We start from the raw sequence: 15,698 nt of genomic DNA, 5'->3' as shown, positions 1-15,698 counted from the left end.
CGACCCCTTCCTCCCTGCCTGACTGGTACGTACTTATCAAGAACATGCAATAGCTGTTCCTTGAACAAGCTCCACATATCCAGTGTGCCCAACTCTTGCAGCCTACTTCTCCAACCAACACATCCTAAGTCATGTCTAATGGCATCATAATTGCCCTTCCCCCAGCTATAACTCTTGCCCTGCGGGGTATACTTATCCCTTTCCATCACTAACGTAAAGGTCACCGAATTGTGGTCACTGTTTCCAAAGTGCTCACCTACCTCCAGATCTAACACCTGGCCTGGTTCATTACCCAAAACCAAATCCAATGTGGCCTCGCCTCTTGTTGGCCTGTCAACATATTGTGTCAGGAAACCCTCCTGCACACATTGTACAAAGAATGACCCATCTAATGTACTCGAACTATATCTTTTCCAGTCAATATTTGGAAAGTTAAAGTCTCCCATAACAACTACCCTGTTACTTTCGCTCTTTTCCAGAATCATCTTGGCCATCTTTTCCTCTACATCCCTAGAACTATTAGGTGGCCTATAGAAAACTCCCAACAGGGTGACCTCTCCTTTCCTGTTTCTAACCTCAGCCCATACTACCTCAGAAGAAGAGTCCCCATCTAGCATCCTTTCCGCCACCGTAATACTGTCCTTGACTAGCAGCGCCACACCTCCCCCTCTTTTGCCCCCTTCTCTGAGCTTACTAAAACACCTAAACCCCGGAACCTGCAACAACCATTCCTGTCCCTGCTCTATCCATGTCTCTGAAATGGCCACAACATCGAAGTCCCAGGTACCAACCCATGCTGCCAGTTCCCCTACCTTATTTCGTATACTCCTGGCATTGAAGTAGACACACTTCAAACCACCTACCTGAACACTGGCACCCTCTTGCGAAGTCAAATCTGTGCTCCTGACCTCTATACTCTCAATCTCCCGTACCCCAAAACTACAATCCAGGTTCCCATGCCCCTGCTGAATTAGTTTAAACCCCCCCAAAGAGCACTAACAAATCTCCCCCCCCAGGATATTGGTGCCCCTCAGGTTCAGATGTAGACCATCCTGTCTATAGAGGTCCCACCTTCCCCAGAAAGAGCCCCAGTTATCCAGAAATCTGAATCCCTCCCGCTTGCACCATCCCTGTAGCCACGTGTTTAATTGCTCTCTCTCCCTATTCCTCATCTCACTATCACGTGGCACGGGCAACAACCCAGAGATAACAACTCTGTTTGTTCTCGCTCTGAGCTTCCATCCTAGCTCCCTAAAGGCCTGCCTGACATCCTTGTCCCCTTTCCTACCTATGTCGTTAGTGCCAATGTGGACTACGACTTGGGGCTGCTCCCCCTCCCCCTTAAGGACCCGGAAAACACGATCCGAGACATCACTTACCCTTGCACCTGGGAGGCAACATACCAAACGTGAGTCTCTCTCGCTCCCACAAAATCTCCTATCTGTGCCCCTGACTATTGAGTCCCCAATTACTAGTGTTCTACTCCTTTCCCCCCTTCCCTTCTGAGCAACAGGGACAGACTCCGTGCCAGAGGCCCGTACCCCATGGCTTACCCCTGGTAAGTCGTCCCCCCCACAAGTATCCAAAACGGTATACTTGTTACTCAGGGGAACGACCGCAGGGGGTCCCTGCACTGACTGCTTCTTCCCAGTCCCTCTTACAGTTACCCATCTATCTCCAGTCTTTGGTGTAACTACTTCCCTGAAGCTCCTATCTATGACCCCCTCTGCCTCCCGAATGATCCGAAGTTCATCCAGCTCAAGCTCCAGGTCCCTAACACGGTTTTTGAGGAGCTGGAGTTGGGTGCACTTCCCACAGATGAAATCAGCAGGGACACTGACGGCGTCCCTCACCTCAAACATTCTGCAGGAGGAGCATTGTACTGCCTTCCCTGACATCACCTCTAGATTTAAAAAAAAAACAAGAAAAAGAAAAAGAAAGGAAGAGCTTACCTGATATTACCTCAAACCCTGCTCCCGCTGAAAGTTAAGCAAATTTAAAGGCACTCACTCACCTTCACGACAGGTCCCTGCTCCCGCTTCCCAACCACCGTGGGGTGGGGGGGTTGGTTAGAGGAGGAGGTAGGGTGTGAAACACTCACGAAGTGTTTCGGGTTTAACTGTCAGTTGCCAACAGCCCTTCCACAAACCACCTTCAACTTAGGCTGACCGCACTGCTCGTATGCAAATTTCCCCAGAACAGCTGATCAGTAGCTCTGCTCTGCTGCCCTCTGCTGGATGCTTGTCTTCACTCAAACTCCTTGGGTCTCCTTCGCCAGTTCACCTTCAACTTAGGCTGACCGCACTGCACGTATGCAAATTTCCCCAGAACAGCTGATCAGTAGCTCTGCTCTGCTGCCCTCTGCTGGATGCTTGTCTTCACTCAAACTCCTTGGGTCTCCTTCGCCAGTTCACCTTCAACTTAGGCTGACCGCACTGCACGTATGCAAATTTCCCCAGAACAGCTGATCAGTAGCTCTGCTCTGCTGCCCTCTGCTGGATGCTTGTCTTCACTCAAACTCCTTGGGTCTCCTTCGCCAGTTCACCTTCAACTTAGGCTGACCGCACTGCACGTATGCAAATTTCCCCAGAACAGCTGATCAGTAGCTCTGCTCTGCTGCCCTCTGCTGACATACATGTCAAAATGTTGCAATGCCAAAACCAACATTTTCTTTTTGATGGTCAAATACTTCTTTTGATGACCAATTAGTTTTCCGGAAAAATAGCCAATAGGTTTTTCTATTCCTTCATCGCCTTCTTGTAGTACAACACTAATGATCATATCACTCAAATCAATGGCCACCTTAAATTGCTTATCATAATCCGGTGTCACCAAAATGTGGTCAACACAAATTTCAGATTATCAAGTGCATTCTGACATTCGGACATCCAATAAAATGTCTTATTGTTGTTCAAAAGTTCAGTCAGTGTAACAATAACACTGCTAAAAGTTGGCACGAATTTTCTGTAGAAACCACTCATGCCCAGAAATCTTAGAATCTCTCTTCTCGTTGATGGTATTGGGAACTCCCCAATAGCTTTCGTTTTCGTGTCACGTGGGGACATTTGACCATGTCCAACGGTATGTCCTAAGAACGTGACTTGGGCTTCTGCATACTCATTTTTAGCCAAGTTTACCACCAAACCAGCCTCCTGTTATCAATTGATCAATTCCTTCAAATGTTACAAATGTTCTTTCCACATTTGACTGAACACCACCATGTACACTACACAATTCTTTAGTCCACAAATTACCTTGTTGGTTAGTCTTTGGAATGTTGCTGGTGCATTCTTCATTCCAAATGGCATAATGTAAACTGTTATTGGCCATTTGGTGTTACAAAAGCCAAAACTTCCTTCACCCCTTCCGATAAAGGAATTTGCCAGTACCCTTTAAGTAAGTCAATTCTGGTGATTAAATCCGATTTTCCCGCCCTTTTCAATAGTCTTCAAAATAAGGAATAGAATATGAATCTGATTTTGTTACTGTACTGATCTTCCCATAGTCCGCATATAATTGATGCGTTCCATCTGGCTTTGGTACATTGCAATAGGTGAACTCGAGTCACTGAAACGTACTTCAATTATGTCATTCCTAACCATACTTTCAATCTCCTTTTGAACTTGTGCCGAGTTTACTGGATTCAGTCTATATGGATGTTGCTTAATTAGAACAGAACTTCCTACTTATACATCATGTATAATCTCCTTTGTACTTCCGAGTTTCTTCTCACATATAGCTTCACTGGAACATTGCAGCAGACCAAGGATGGACAGGGGCAGCACAGTAGCACAGTGGTTAGCACAGTTGCTTCACAGCTCCAGGGTCTCAAGTTCGATTCGTGGCTTGGGTCACTGTCTGTGTGGGGTTTGCACTTTCTCCCCGAGTCTCCGTGGGTTTCCTCCGGGTGCTCCGGTTTCCTCACACTGTCCAAAGATGTGCAGGTTAGGTGGATTAGCCATGATAAATTGCCCTCAGTGTCCAAAAAAGGTTGGGTGGGGTTACTGGTTTACGGGGATAGGATGGGCTTAAGTGGGGTGCTCTTTCCAAGGGCTAGAGCAGACTCGATGGGCCGAATAGCCTCCTTCTGCACTGTAAATTCTATGATGTGGACGTGAGAGCTAGTCGGTGAGTTGAAATGGCAAGCTTGTCGCTGTGAAGCCCAGCGCAAACTGGAGGAACAGCACCTCACCTTCTGCACATTACAGCCTTCCGGACTTAACATTGAGTTCAACAACCGCTCTCCTCCACCCTATTTTTATTTTTATCAATTTATTTTTATTTTCATTTCTTCCATTGATCTGTTTTTCCCTCACCATTGTTCCTCCCCTCAATCCAGGAGTTCCTAGTTTCCTTTTGACACACTGCTCAACTTTATTCTGTCATTCCAACTTTTAATCTCTTTGTGTGCCACTATCAGCACCCTTCTTAGCCCTAATCACCCCATATTCATTCCTTTTGTCTTCTGTCCTCAACATCTTTGACTATCTCCACATATCGCTGGCCCCCTATCCAGCCCCACCATTCATGCCCTCCCCCATTACAGTATAAATCTGACCCCATTTCCAGTTCACCCGAGCTTTGACAAAGAGTCATCCAGACTCAAAACGTTAGCTCCCTTTTCTATCCTCAGCTGCTGTCAGAACTGCAGAGATTGTCCGGTATTTTCTGTTTTTGTTTCAGATTCCAGCATCCACAATGATTTGCTTTTATTTACTAACACATCTTCCTGCTTTCCTTCCTTAGCAAAATACCTTTTGAGCACATTAACATGACAGACGCTGTGAGTTTTCCTTCTATCTGGCATTCTTATCAAATAATTCACCTCACTAAATTTATTTTTGATTGGATAAGGTCCAGTAAATATTGCTTTTAATGGTTCACCTACCACTAGTAATAAAATAAACATTTTCTTCCCATTATCAAAACTATGAGTTACTGATTTCTTATCTACCTCTTGCTACATCGCATGCTGCATTCTAGCCAACTCACCGGCCCTATTTAATCGCTTTCTAAAATTTGACTCATCGGGGGCGATTCTCAGTACAAATTTCCAAGTGTTGTAGCGAGCGGGAATTGCCGCGTGTTTCCCAACGCTTCGCCCGGCGAGGCCAGCAACACTATTCAATGTTAATTGGTCCACTTAACAAGGCCTCAAGGGCTTTCCGTCCCGAATGCTGATTCGCCAGCTGATTCGCCGTGACCGCGTTCGCCAGTACCCTGCTAACAAGGTCGAGCAGCACTTAAGCTGCACTTGCTCAGCCAACCCCAGCCAGCTCGCAACAAAGGAGACCAGCTCCAAGATTCGGGGTCCTGGACATGGTGGAGGCCAGGAGAGATGTCCTGTTCTCTTGAAGGACCCGGAGGGTGAGCCACAAGGCAGCCAGTGCTGCCTGGGACGAAGGTAGCAGCAGCAGACAGCTTGGGCAGTGTGACCAGGAGGACTGGCCTCCAGGGTCGGGAGAAGGTCAACGATCTACACTGGGCAGCCAGAGTGAGTAGACACCAACATCCCAACCCCCCAACCTCCCAAGGGAGTATCCCGCCAGGTGACTCCCTACAGTCCTTCCAGCCCCATCCCCTTCATCATTCCCTCTACCTTCAACCTTCTCTCCACCAAAACCCTCCTTTCACCCGCCCCCTTCCCCCCCCCAAAACTGTGAACCACCTGTGTGGTTAACAATGCCACCTTTGTGTCCCCTCAGGACAAGTTCTCCCGTAATCAGCGGGAGAGGGCCCAGATTGCCGGTGGGGTGCCGGACTTGAGAAACCTCACCTCTTTTGGGGAGCTGGCCTTGGAGGTGACTGGTGTGGCCGAAGACAGGGCGGTCACCCACGCGGAGGGTGGTGGACACGCAGAGGGGAGGAACCAGACCCCACCAGATGACCTGTCAAACGTGAGTAATTGGTTTTCTGACTGACACATCCCTCCAACTGACCACATGTCCATTGTACTGCAGGTCCTCCAGCTGACAGTGCCGGCCCATCCCTGTTGGCCCCCTCTCCTGACTCCGAGGAGATCACTGTCAGAGGAGAGCACCGAGGATGCAACTGTTATAGTCATGGCACAGGTGTCATCCCCACCCTCCACCTGCGCAGTTCCGTGCAGCTCGGTGGGAAATGTTAGTGATCAGGCTTCTGGGCACAATCTGGTGAGCACCACACTGCTGCTGAGTACATCTGAGTACATTTGTTGGAGGCAGGAACTCACAGGCAAGACAGCAGTTGGAGGTCTGCTGGATCCCAGGACCCAGCTGTGTCCCAGCCTGATACTGAGCCTCTGGCAGTGTGTTACCCGGAGCTGATGGAGATGATAGGGAGCGGCCGGGACGTTCAGAGGGGGGTTGGAGGAGCGGCACTATCGGGAATGGGGTATTGTATAGCACATGAAACAACTTTTTGCACAACCCTTATGATGCCTCTGTCACTTTCTTCCACAAGAAGCTGGCTGATCCCCGGATCCTTTGCCTGTCTCTCCAGCCAATCCCGTGGCACCCACCCATCCTTCGGCCGTGGTTGTGCCCTGGGAGCCGTGACCCATCCCCTGGGTGTTTGGATGTTGGCTGCAGCGTGTGTGGCATCAAGTATCCAGGCATCAAGGTTTGATTGGAATGCTGGGCAATGACTCCCACATGCTACAAGACCCGCTTATCACAGGAACCCACTTGGCATGTGTCAAGTGCTCACTTAACCACGATTGCCAATTCCCTATTAGCGATAGCCTTCAGCCGCGCAGCCAGAGGCCTCAGCAGTCGGTGGGGGTTATGGGTGATCAGTGGGGAAGACGGGCAGGGACAGGGGTTGCCCCCGGCACGGGGTTGGGATACAGGGGTTGTCACGGTGATGCCACGAGATCCTGCCCCCCACAGTTGTCCCCCCAGTGCCTCCCTCCACCCTCCCATGGCGCCCCGCCCCCGGAGGGTCCCCCATGTCCCTCCGAGCACTGGGATGGCAAGGCCAGCACCCCCGTTCCCTTTGACGTGCGCAAAGATGGCTACTCCTCTCCTCGGTTCCGCACAGAAGACCTTCCATCAGGGTCACGTTTTTAAAAAGGAGTACTAATTGGCTCCAGCATGAGAATTTGCTGGAGAGGCCGGTAAATGACAGGAGGCCTTTGGATGACAGCTGGCTCTCGTTAATTGTATGGAAATAGGGTTTAAGTGGTGATAAATGGTTTCTCGCCAGATTATGGCGAACTCCGAATTCGTCTATGGGGGCAGGCCGGCTGTTTGGCATCTGGTGGGGTTCTCATTTTTGGCCTCTCCCGCTATTCACCGGCCTCGTAACCTTGAGCACGAGTGTAACAAGGCCAGAAGTTCATGCTCACAGTTCAACAATGTTAAGAGAATCTTGAACAAGAATGTGCTATATAATACTCCATTCCCGATAGTGCCACCCCCCAACCTCACAGCCCCCAAAGCCACCCATTACCCACTCCCTACCTAACCCCAACCCTTACCCCAGTGCCCTCAGTGATGCTCAACGTGCCTGGCCCTTCTAGATCTACCACTGGGTTTTGGTGTTTCCCCAGGATACATTTCTGAGGTGGGCGCAGCCAGCTGCTTACCTCATCCCGTGGCCTTTGGTGCCCCTGGCAGGCATCCTCTGGGTGTTCTGGGACCGGAGGACCCCGGCTCACTTGTCGACGGCAAATGCCCAGCCTTGCCGCTCTATCCCGTGTGGTGACCCCACAATGGGGCCTCATCAGTGGAGTGGAACTCGGAATTACTGGTGGCCATCATTGCCGACCCATGGGACGGGTCTGGGTTGGCACACTGTGCCCCCCTCCTCCCGGCCATTGCCAAATATGCTCTGGGGTTCAGCTTGGGATGGAGGAGCAGCTGATTTGTGTCCTAGCTGCCCCTGCATCATCTGGTTCTGCCAGCCCTGGTGGGTCACCATGGTCCACACCATCGTGTCGACGCCCTCGGCATTGCTCCTCAGTGACTGGGGCACATCCCCAGTGACCAGGCCATGCTTTGCAGTGCCTCAGCCATGCCCACATGACAGGCTTCGCAGCACCTTGGACATTCACATCTCAGAGCGGACATGTCCTGCAGAACTCCTTCAAGGTCGGCCTAGTACTGGGTGGCATCCCCAGTGCGGCAAACATACTGCTGAGACCCTCAGCCTTGGCCATCATGGACTGTGTGACGCCTTGGACACCTTCACTCATGGTGCCGACATTGTGCACCATGCTCTCCATTGCAATCGCCACCCAAGCAGTGGTGGCCTCAGTACCACTCATTACCGCCACCATGTCCTGCGCCCATAGTCTCTGAGACTCCTCCAATCGGTTATGGATTTGCTGGAGTGACGCTGACAACTCCCTCTGAACGTCCCGGCTTCTCTCTAATATCTCTATCAGCTCCGGGAAACTCTTTGCTGGGGCGCAGCATCAGGCTGGGCCCCAGCTGTATACTGGGATCCAGCAGACCTCCAACTGTTATCTTGCCTGGGGAATCCTGTCTCCACCTGATGCACATCAACAGCAATGTGGTGCTCACCAGATTGTGCCCTAGAAGCATGACCACTAACATTTCCCACCGAGGTGCGTGTATCTGTGCTGGTGGAGGGTGGGGTTGATAGCTGTGCCGAGACTATGAGAGTTCCATCCTCAGAGCTCTCCTCCAAGGTGTTCTCCTCAGAGTCAGGAGATGGAGCTGCCCGGGATGGGTCTGCGCCGTCGGCTGGAGGACTTGCAGAAGAATTGACATGTGGTCAATGGGAGGGATGAGTCAGTCAGTAAGCCAATCATTACTCACATTTGGCAGGTCCTCCAGTGGGACCTGGTGCTTCCTCACCTCTGCGTGTCCGCCAGCTTCCACGTGGGTGACCGCCCTGTCCTCGGCCACACCAGTCACCTCCAGGGCCAGCTCCTTGAAGGAGGTGAGGATTCTCAAGACCGGCATTCCACCGCCAGTCTGGACCCTCTCCCGCCGATTATAGGAGAGCTTTTCTGAGGGGACACAAAGTGGGCATCGTTATTCACAGTTGTGTTGGGTGGGTGTGAAGGAGGGTTGGGGTGGAGGGGGGGGGCTGAAGGGGTAGGTGGAGGGAGTGCTGAAGGGGGAGGGGGAGGGGGATGGAGGGAGTGTTGGGGGGCTGCTCCCTTGGGGGGGTTGGGATGTTGGTGTCTACTCACTCGGGCTGCCCGGTGTAGGTCGTTGACCTTCATCCGACACTGGAGGCCAGTCCTTCTTGTCACACTGCCCGAGCTAACTGCTGCCACCACCTCGTACCAGGCAGCACTGGCTGCCTTGTGGCACACCTTCTGGGACCCTCAGAGGAAAGATGTGCGGGTTAGGTGGATTGGCCATGCTAAATTGCCCGTAGTGTAAGGTTAATGGGGGGATTGTTGGGTTACGGGTATACGGGTTACGTGGGTTTAAGTGGGGTGATCATTGTTCGGCACAACATCGAGGGCCGAAGGGCCTGTTCTGTGCTGTACTGTTCTATAAAGATCTATAAAGGAACAGGATGTCCCTCCTGGCCTCCACCGCGTCCAGGAGCCTCTTCAGGTCAGCATCCCCGAATCTTGGGGTCCGTCTCCTCAGCACCGTTGTCAATTTAAGTGGTCCTCTTATCTCATGACCCAACATTAATTAAAATTGTTAGGTCTTGCAACATCAGGTTAAAGTCCAACAGGTTTGTTTCAAATCACTAGCTTCGGAGCACTGCTCCTTCCTCAGGTGAATAACGAGGTAGGTTCCAGAAACATATATATGGACAAAGTCAAAGATGCAAGACAATGCTTTGAATGTGAGCATTTGTAGGTAATTAAGGGCGCGATTCTCCGCAAATGCGGAGAGTCGTGAAGGCTGCCGTGAAACTGGCCCCCTCCCGGGACCCGATTCTCCTCCCCGGTCGGGGCTAGCAGCGGGGCCCCGTGAACCACGGCATCACAGGCTTAGCGAACTTCGCTAAGCCCGCGCACCAAGGGTAACGGCGGCTGACGCGCACGATGACGTCAGCCGCTCATGCGCGGATTGGATGGCTCCAACCCGCGCATGCGCTGATGACGTCATCACGCATATGCGTGAAACCCGCGCATGTGCAGGCCGTCATGCCCCTCAGCCGCCCTGCGGACTGATCCAGCGGGGCGGCGGAAGAACAAAGAGTGCGCGGGGTTCGGACCCGCTGCCCGCGATCGGTGCCCACCGATCACGGGCCCATGCCACCCTTGGCATGGCCGTGGAGCGGCCGTGCCAATCGGTGCCATGGTTCTCCAGAATGGCACTGTGCGGCCGTTTTCACGAACGGTGAGAGCAGGTGTGTTTGCGTTCGTGAAAACGGCCGTAAAGGCCTGGGAATTCGGCCCATCGGATAGGGGAGAATCGCTGCTTGCCGTAAAAAAACGGCGAGCAGCGATTCGTGTCGTGGGGCGGCCGTTGGGGAGGGGGGGGAGAATAGCGGTAAGTCGGGAAAAATGTCGGGAAGGCCCTCCCGCTATTCTCCGACCCATCGTGGGGGGCGGAGAATCGCGCCCTAAGTCTTTACAGGTTCACGAGAGGGGTAATCCCAGGTTAAAGAGGTGTGAAATGTCTCAAGCCAGGACAGTTGGTAGGATTTCAGATGTGGAGGGGTGAATGTAATGTGACATGAATCCAAGGTCCCGGTTGAGGCCATACTCATGTGTGCGGAACTTGGCTATAGGTTTCTGCTCGGCGATTCTGTGTTGTCGCACGTCCTGAAGGCCGCCTTGGAGAACGCTTACCCGGGGATCAGAGGCTGAATGCCCTTGACTGCTGAAGTAGTCCCCGACTGCAAGGGAACATTCCTGCCTAGCGATTGTCGTGCGATGTTCATCCGTTGTCTCAGTGTCTGCATAGTCTCACCAATATACCACGCTTCTGGACATCCTTTCCTGCAGCGTATGAGGTAGACCACGTTGGCCGAGTCGCACGAGTTGTACCGCATACGTCGTGGGTGGTGTTCTCACATGGAATGGTGGTACCCATGTCGATGATCTGGCACGTCTTTCCGAGATTGCCATGGCAGGTTGTGTGATGTCGTGGTCACTGTTCTGAAGGCTGGGTAGTTTGCTGCAAACAACGGCTTGATTGAGGTTGCGCTGTTGTTTGAAGGCAAGTAGTGGGGGTGTGGAGATGGCCTTGGCAAGATGTTCGTCTTCATCGATGACGTGTTGAAGGCTGCGAAGAAGATGTCGTAGTTTCTCAGCTCCTGGAAAATACTGGACGACGACGAGTACTCTGTCGGTTGTGTCCCGTGTTTGGCTTCTGAGGAGGTCGGTGTGGTTTTTTGCTGTGGCGCGTTAGAACTGTCGATAGATGAGTCGAGCGCTGTATCCTGTTTGTACGAGGGCATCTTTCAGCGTCTGTAGATGTCTTTTACACTCCTCCTCATCTGAGCAGATCCTGTGTATATGGAGGGCTTGACCATAGGGGATGGCTTCTTCAATGTATTCAGGGTGGAAGCTGGAGAAGTGGAGCATTGCGAGGTTATCTGTGGGCTTGTGGTAAAGCGAAGTGCTGAGGCGATCGTCCTTGATTGAGATGAGTGTGTCCAAGAATGCAACCGATTTTGGAGAAATCAGAACAGAGAGCTGCGCGCTGCTCCGACGCTGCTGCTCCTGCACGGCAGGAGGTTTTGGGGTTATTCGGGACGCACAACAGAAATTCATCCCAAGGAGGAGGAAAATGCTAAGGCATCCATGGCTGACGGCGGAAGTCAAGGACAGCATAAAAGCAAAATAAAAGGCATACAAAGTGGCAAAGATTAGTGGGAAGCCAAAGGATTGGCAAGCCTTTAAAAGCGAGCAGAGGATAACTAAAAAAACAATAAGGGGGGGAGAAGATGAAATATAAGTGTAAGCTATCTAGTAATATAAAAGAAAATAGCAAGAGTTTTTTCAATATATAAAAGGGAAGAGAGGCAGGAATAGATTTTGGACCCTGGAAAATGAGGCTGCAAAAGTAGTAATAGGAAACAAAGAAATGGCGCCAGGTCACTGTCTGTATGGAGTCAGCACATTCTCCCTATGCCCGTGTGGGTCTCACCCCCAGAACGCAAAAATGTGCAGGGTAACTGAATTGGCCATGCTAAATCGTCCATTAATTGGAAAAAAAGAATTGGGTATTTTAAATTATTTTTTACAAAAGGAAACAAAGAAATGGCAGAGGAACTGAATAGTTACTTTGCATCAATCTTCATGGTGGAAGACACCAGTGGGATACCAGAACTTCACGAGAATCATGAGGCAGAGGTGAGTGTAGTGGCCATCACTAAGGAGAAGGTTCTGGGGGAACTAAAAGGTCTGAAGGCAGATAAATCACCTGGACCGGATGGACTGCACTCCAGGTTTCTAAAGGAGATAGCAAAAGAGATTGTGGAAGCATTGGTAGTGATCTTTCTGGAATCACTAGAGGCAGGGAGGGTCCCAGACTGCTGGAAAAATGGCTAATGTAAAACCCCTGTTTAAGAATGGAGGAAGGCAGAAGATGGGAAACTATAGGCCAGTCAGCCTGACTTTGGTCATTGGTAAGATTTTCGAGTCCATTATTACAGATGAGATTGCGGAGTACTTGGAAGTGCATGATAAAATTAGTCTGAGTCAGCATGGATTCATCAAGGGGAGGTCAAGTTTGACAGATCTGTTAGAATTCTTTGAATAGGTAACAAGGGAATTAGACAAAGGAGAAACAGTGGATGTGATCTATTTAGATTTCCAGAAGGTCTTTGTTAAGGTGCTGTATAGGAGGCTGTTAAATAAGTTAAGAGCCAATGATGGTAAGGGTAAGATACTAGCATGGATAGAGGATTGGCTGACTGAGAGTGGGGACAAAGGAGTCTTTTTCAGGCTGGCAGCTGGTGGCTCGTGGTGTGCTTCAGGGTTGGGTGTTGGGAAGACAACTTTTCGCAATATACATTAATAAACTGGAAGAAGGAACTGAGGGCACTGTTGCTAATTTTGCAGATGATACAAAGATATGGAGAAGGACAGATAGTATTGAGGAAGGGGGGGGGGGGCTGCAGAAGGACTTGGACAGGCTAGAAGTGTGGCAGATGGAATACCATGTATAAAAGTGAGGTTATGTACTTTGGTAGGAAGAATGGAGGCATAGACTGTTTTCTAAATCAGGGGTTTTCAAACTCAGGGTCACTGGGGGATGTCGGGAGGGTCACGGACCGATCAGTCGCAGCATTCCCGATTGTGAGAGAAGTGACCAAAGGCCTCGATCGGCTTATTGGAATGCTGTCCGCGACTGGCATTTCAATACAAACAATGGAGTCTTACCACCAGAAGTGGAGGCAGAGAACAATCACGAGCACAGCACATACAATGATGTCACGTGCCATGTACGTTCGTGATTTGGGCGCAAAATCATGATGGAGAGATTCCTCCATTTGTAGCTGCAAGCAACTGTGAAGAACTAAAGATGAGTCATTTTGTAATCAGGAAGAGAGGGCCAGATACACAAACAGTCCAGGATCTTACAACTGAATTTGCTGAAGACATCTTCGCAGGAGAGTCCAGGGAAGGACAAAGCAGGGCTGTTGTGAGTGTATGCTGAGCTCCAGGGCTTCTGGTGAACACCCAACAAAGAATAAACTGAAGTCGGGAACAAAGCAGTCTAAAAATAATTTATTGAGGTGTGGCTTTCTTAATTGTGTCAATGAAAGTCAGGATGCAAAGCCCATGTGTGTTATATGCAGGGAGGTACTGGTAAATTAAAGTTTAAAACACTCAAAACTTCAAAGGCATGATGAGTTCGAGGACAACCCTCTTGATTTTTTTCAATGGATGCAGCATGAATTTAAACCGTCAGCTGAAGTCCTTAGCAGAAATGTAGCACTGAATGACAAAACAAGTGAGATTGTGAAGTTCAAGCAGGCTCACCTGTTGCATTAAAGGTTAGAAATAATGGTGGGCCACGAAGGTCGGCCCACGTGGGTCGCGACAATTGGGTAGCATGGGTCCTGAAGGTTAGCCAGTTGGTATAAGTGGATCCCAGGAAAAAAGTATGAAAAATACTGTTCTAAATGGAAATGGCTTAGGAAATCAGAAGCACAAAGGGACTAGGGAGTCCTTGTTCACGATTCTCTTCAGGTTCAGTCGGCAGTTAGGAAGGCAAATGCAATGTTAGCATTCATGTCAAGAAGGCTAGAATACAAGACCAGGGATGTACATCTGAGGCTATATAAGGCTCTGGTCAGACCCCATTTGGAGTACTGTGAGCAGTTCTGGGCTCCGTATCTAAGGAAGTATGCAGAGGAGGTTCACAAGAATGATCCCTGGAATGAAGAACTTGTCGTATGAGGAACAGTTGAGGACTCTGGGTCTGTACTCATTGGAGTTCAGAAGGATGAGGGGGATCTTATTAAAACTTACAGTATACTGTGTGGCCTGGATAGAGTGGATATAGAGAGAATGTTTTCGCTTGTAGGAAAAACTAGAAACAGAGGGCACAGTCTCAGACTAAATGGACGATCCTTTAAGACAGAGATGAGGAGGAATTTCTTCAGCCAGAGGGTGGTGAATCTGTGGATCTCTTTGCCACAGAAGGCTGTGGTGACCAAATCATGGAATGTCTTTAAGACAGAGATGGATAGGTTCTTGATTAATAAGGGGATCTGGGGTTATGGGGAGAAGACAGGAGAACAGTGATAAGAAACATATCAGCCATGATTGAAAGGCGGAATAGACTCGATGGGCTGAGTGGCCTAATTCTGCTCCTACGTCTTGTGATATTATGGTCTTTCCAATCACCATTCCTTATGTTCCATTTTCTGAACTTCAAATTCTCTCTCCTTTCTTTTCTTTTGCCGGTGCTACTCCATCCTTTTCCTTTTCATCCACTATTGCCGCTCTTTCCTTATTTTTCCCCTTTTCTTTTGCTTCTGGTTTTTGCTTAGAAATCGAACACAGTGATCGGGGATCACCCAATTAGTGGGGTCCAAACTGAAGGACCACCCAAAAGAGCGCGAAAACCCACAAGTATAAGAAGAAGAGTTCGCCATATGTTCGTCCTCTCTTGGACCTGGCGCCCCGGCTACGACCATTTCCAAGCGCAGCACCACCAGAAGCAAGTCCAAGTTCAACACCCGCTACCAGATGGATGAGCCTAGCTGAGCAGCAGTTACTTCTCCAGAATCGATAGATCCAGAATCGAACAGTGGCTACTGTTCCTCTGACCTAAGCTGGGTGCCTGGAGTTAAGTACAGATTATCAAAGTCGATAGGTGTAGTTAACTAGTGTTGTTTATGTTGCATGATCCATTGTGTGTGTAAATAAAGTATCCGTGACCTTGAACTAACTAACTGGTGTTTGGCTCTTTGAACGATAGCCGGTTGAACCTTGTGGTGGTACCATTTGATACCTGGCGACTCTGAGCATTAGAATATAGATACTAAAGAAAGGAGGGCAAACCCACTGATTGCCATAGTTAGAGCAGAGCCACAGAAAAGGCAACATTGGGTACTATAAATTTATAAAAAAAATTAATGTGCATGGCTGGGGAGAGTGAATCGCCTCTGGATGCTTTTCCCAGTACCAGCGCAAACCAGAAGCGATTCAGCTCCAGCAGGAGAACATAGTCTCCCAAACGGAGTGTAATAATAATCTTTATTATTGTCACAAGTAGGCTTACATTAACAGTGCGATGAAGTCACTGTGAAAAGCCCCTCGTCGCCACAATCTGGCTTCTGTTCAGGTACATTGAGGGAGAATTCAGAAT

The sequence above is a fragment of the Scyliorhinus canicula genome, chromosome 13 (genome assembly GCF_902713615.1).
Source record: "Scyliorhinus canicula chromosome 13, sScyCan1.1, whole genome shotgun sequence".
Taxonomy (NCBI): domain Eukaryota; kingdom Metazoa; phylum Chordata; class Chondrichthyes; order Carcharhiniformes; family Scyliorhinidae; genus Scyliorhinus; species Scyliorhinus canicula.
Note: the sequence above shows the minus strand (reverse complement) of the source record.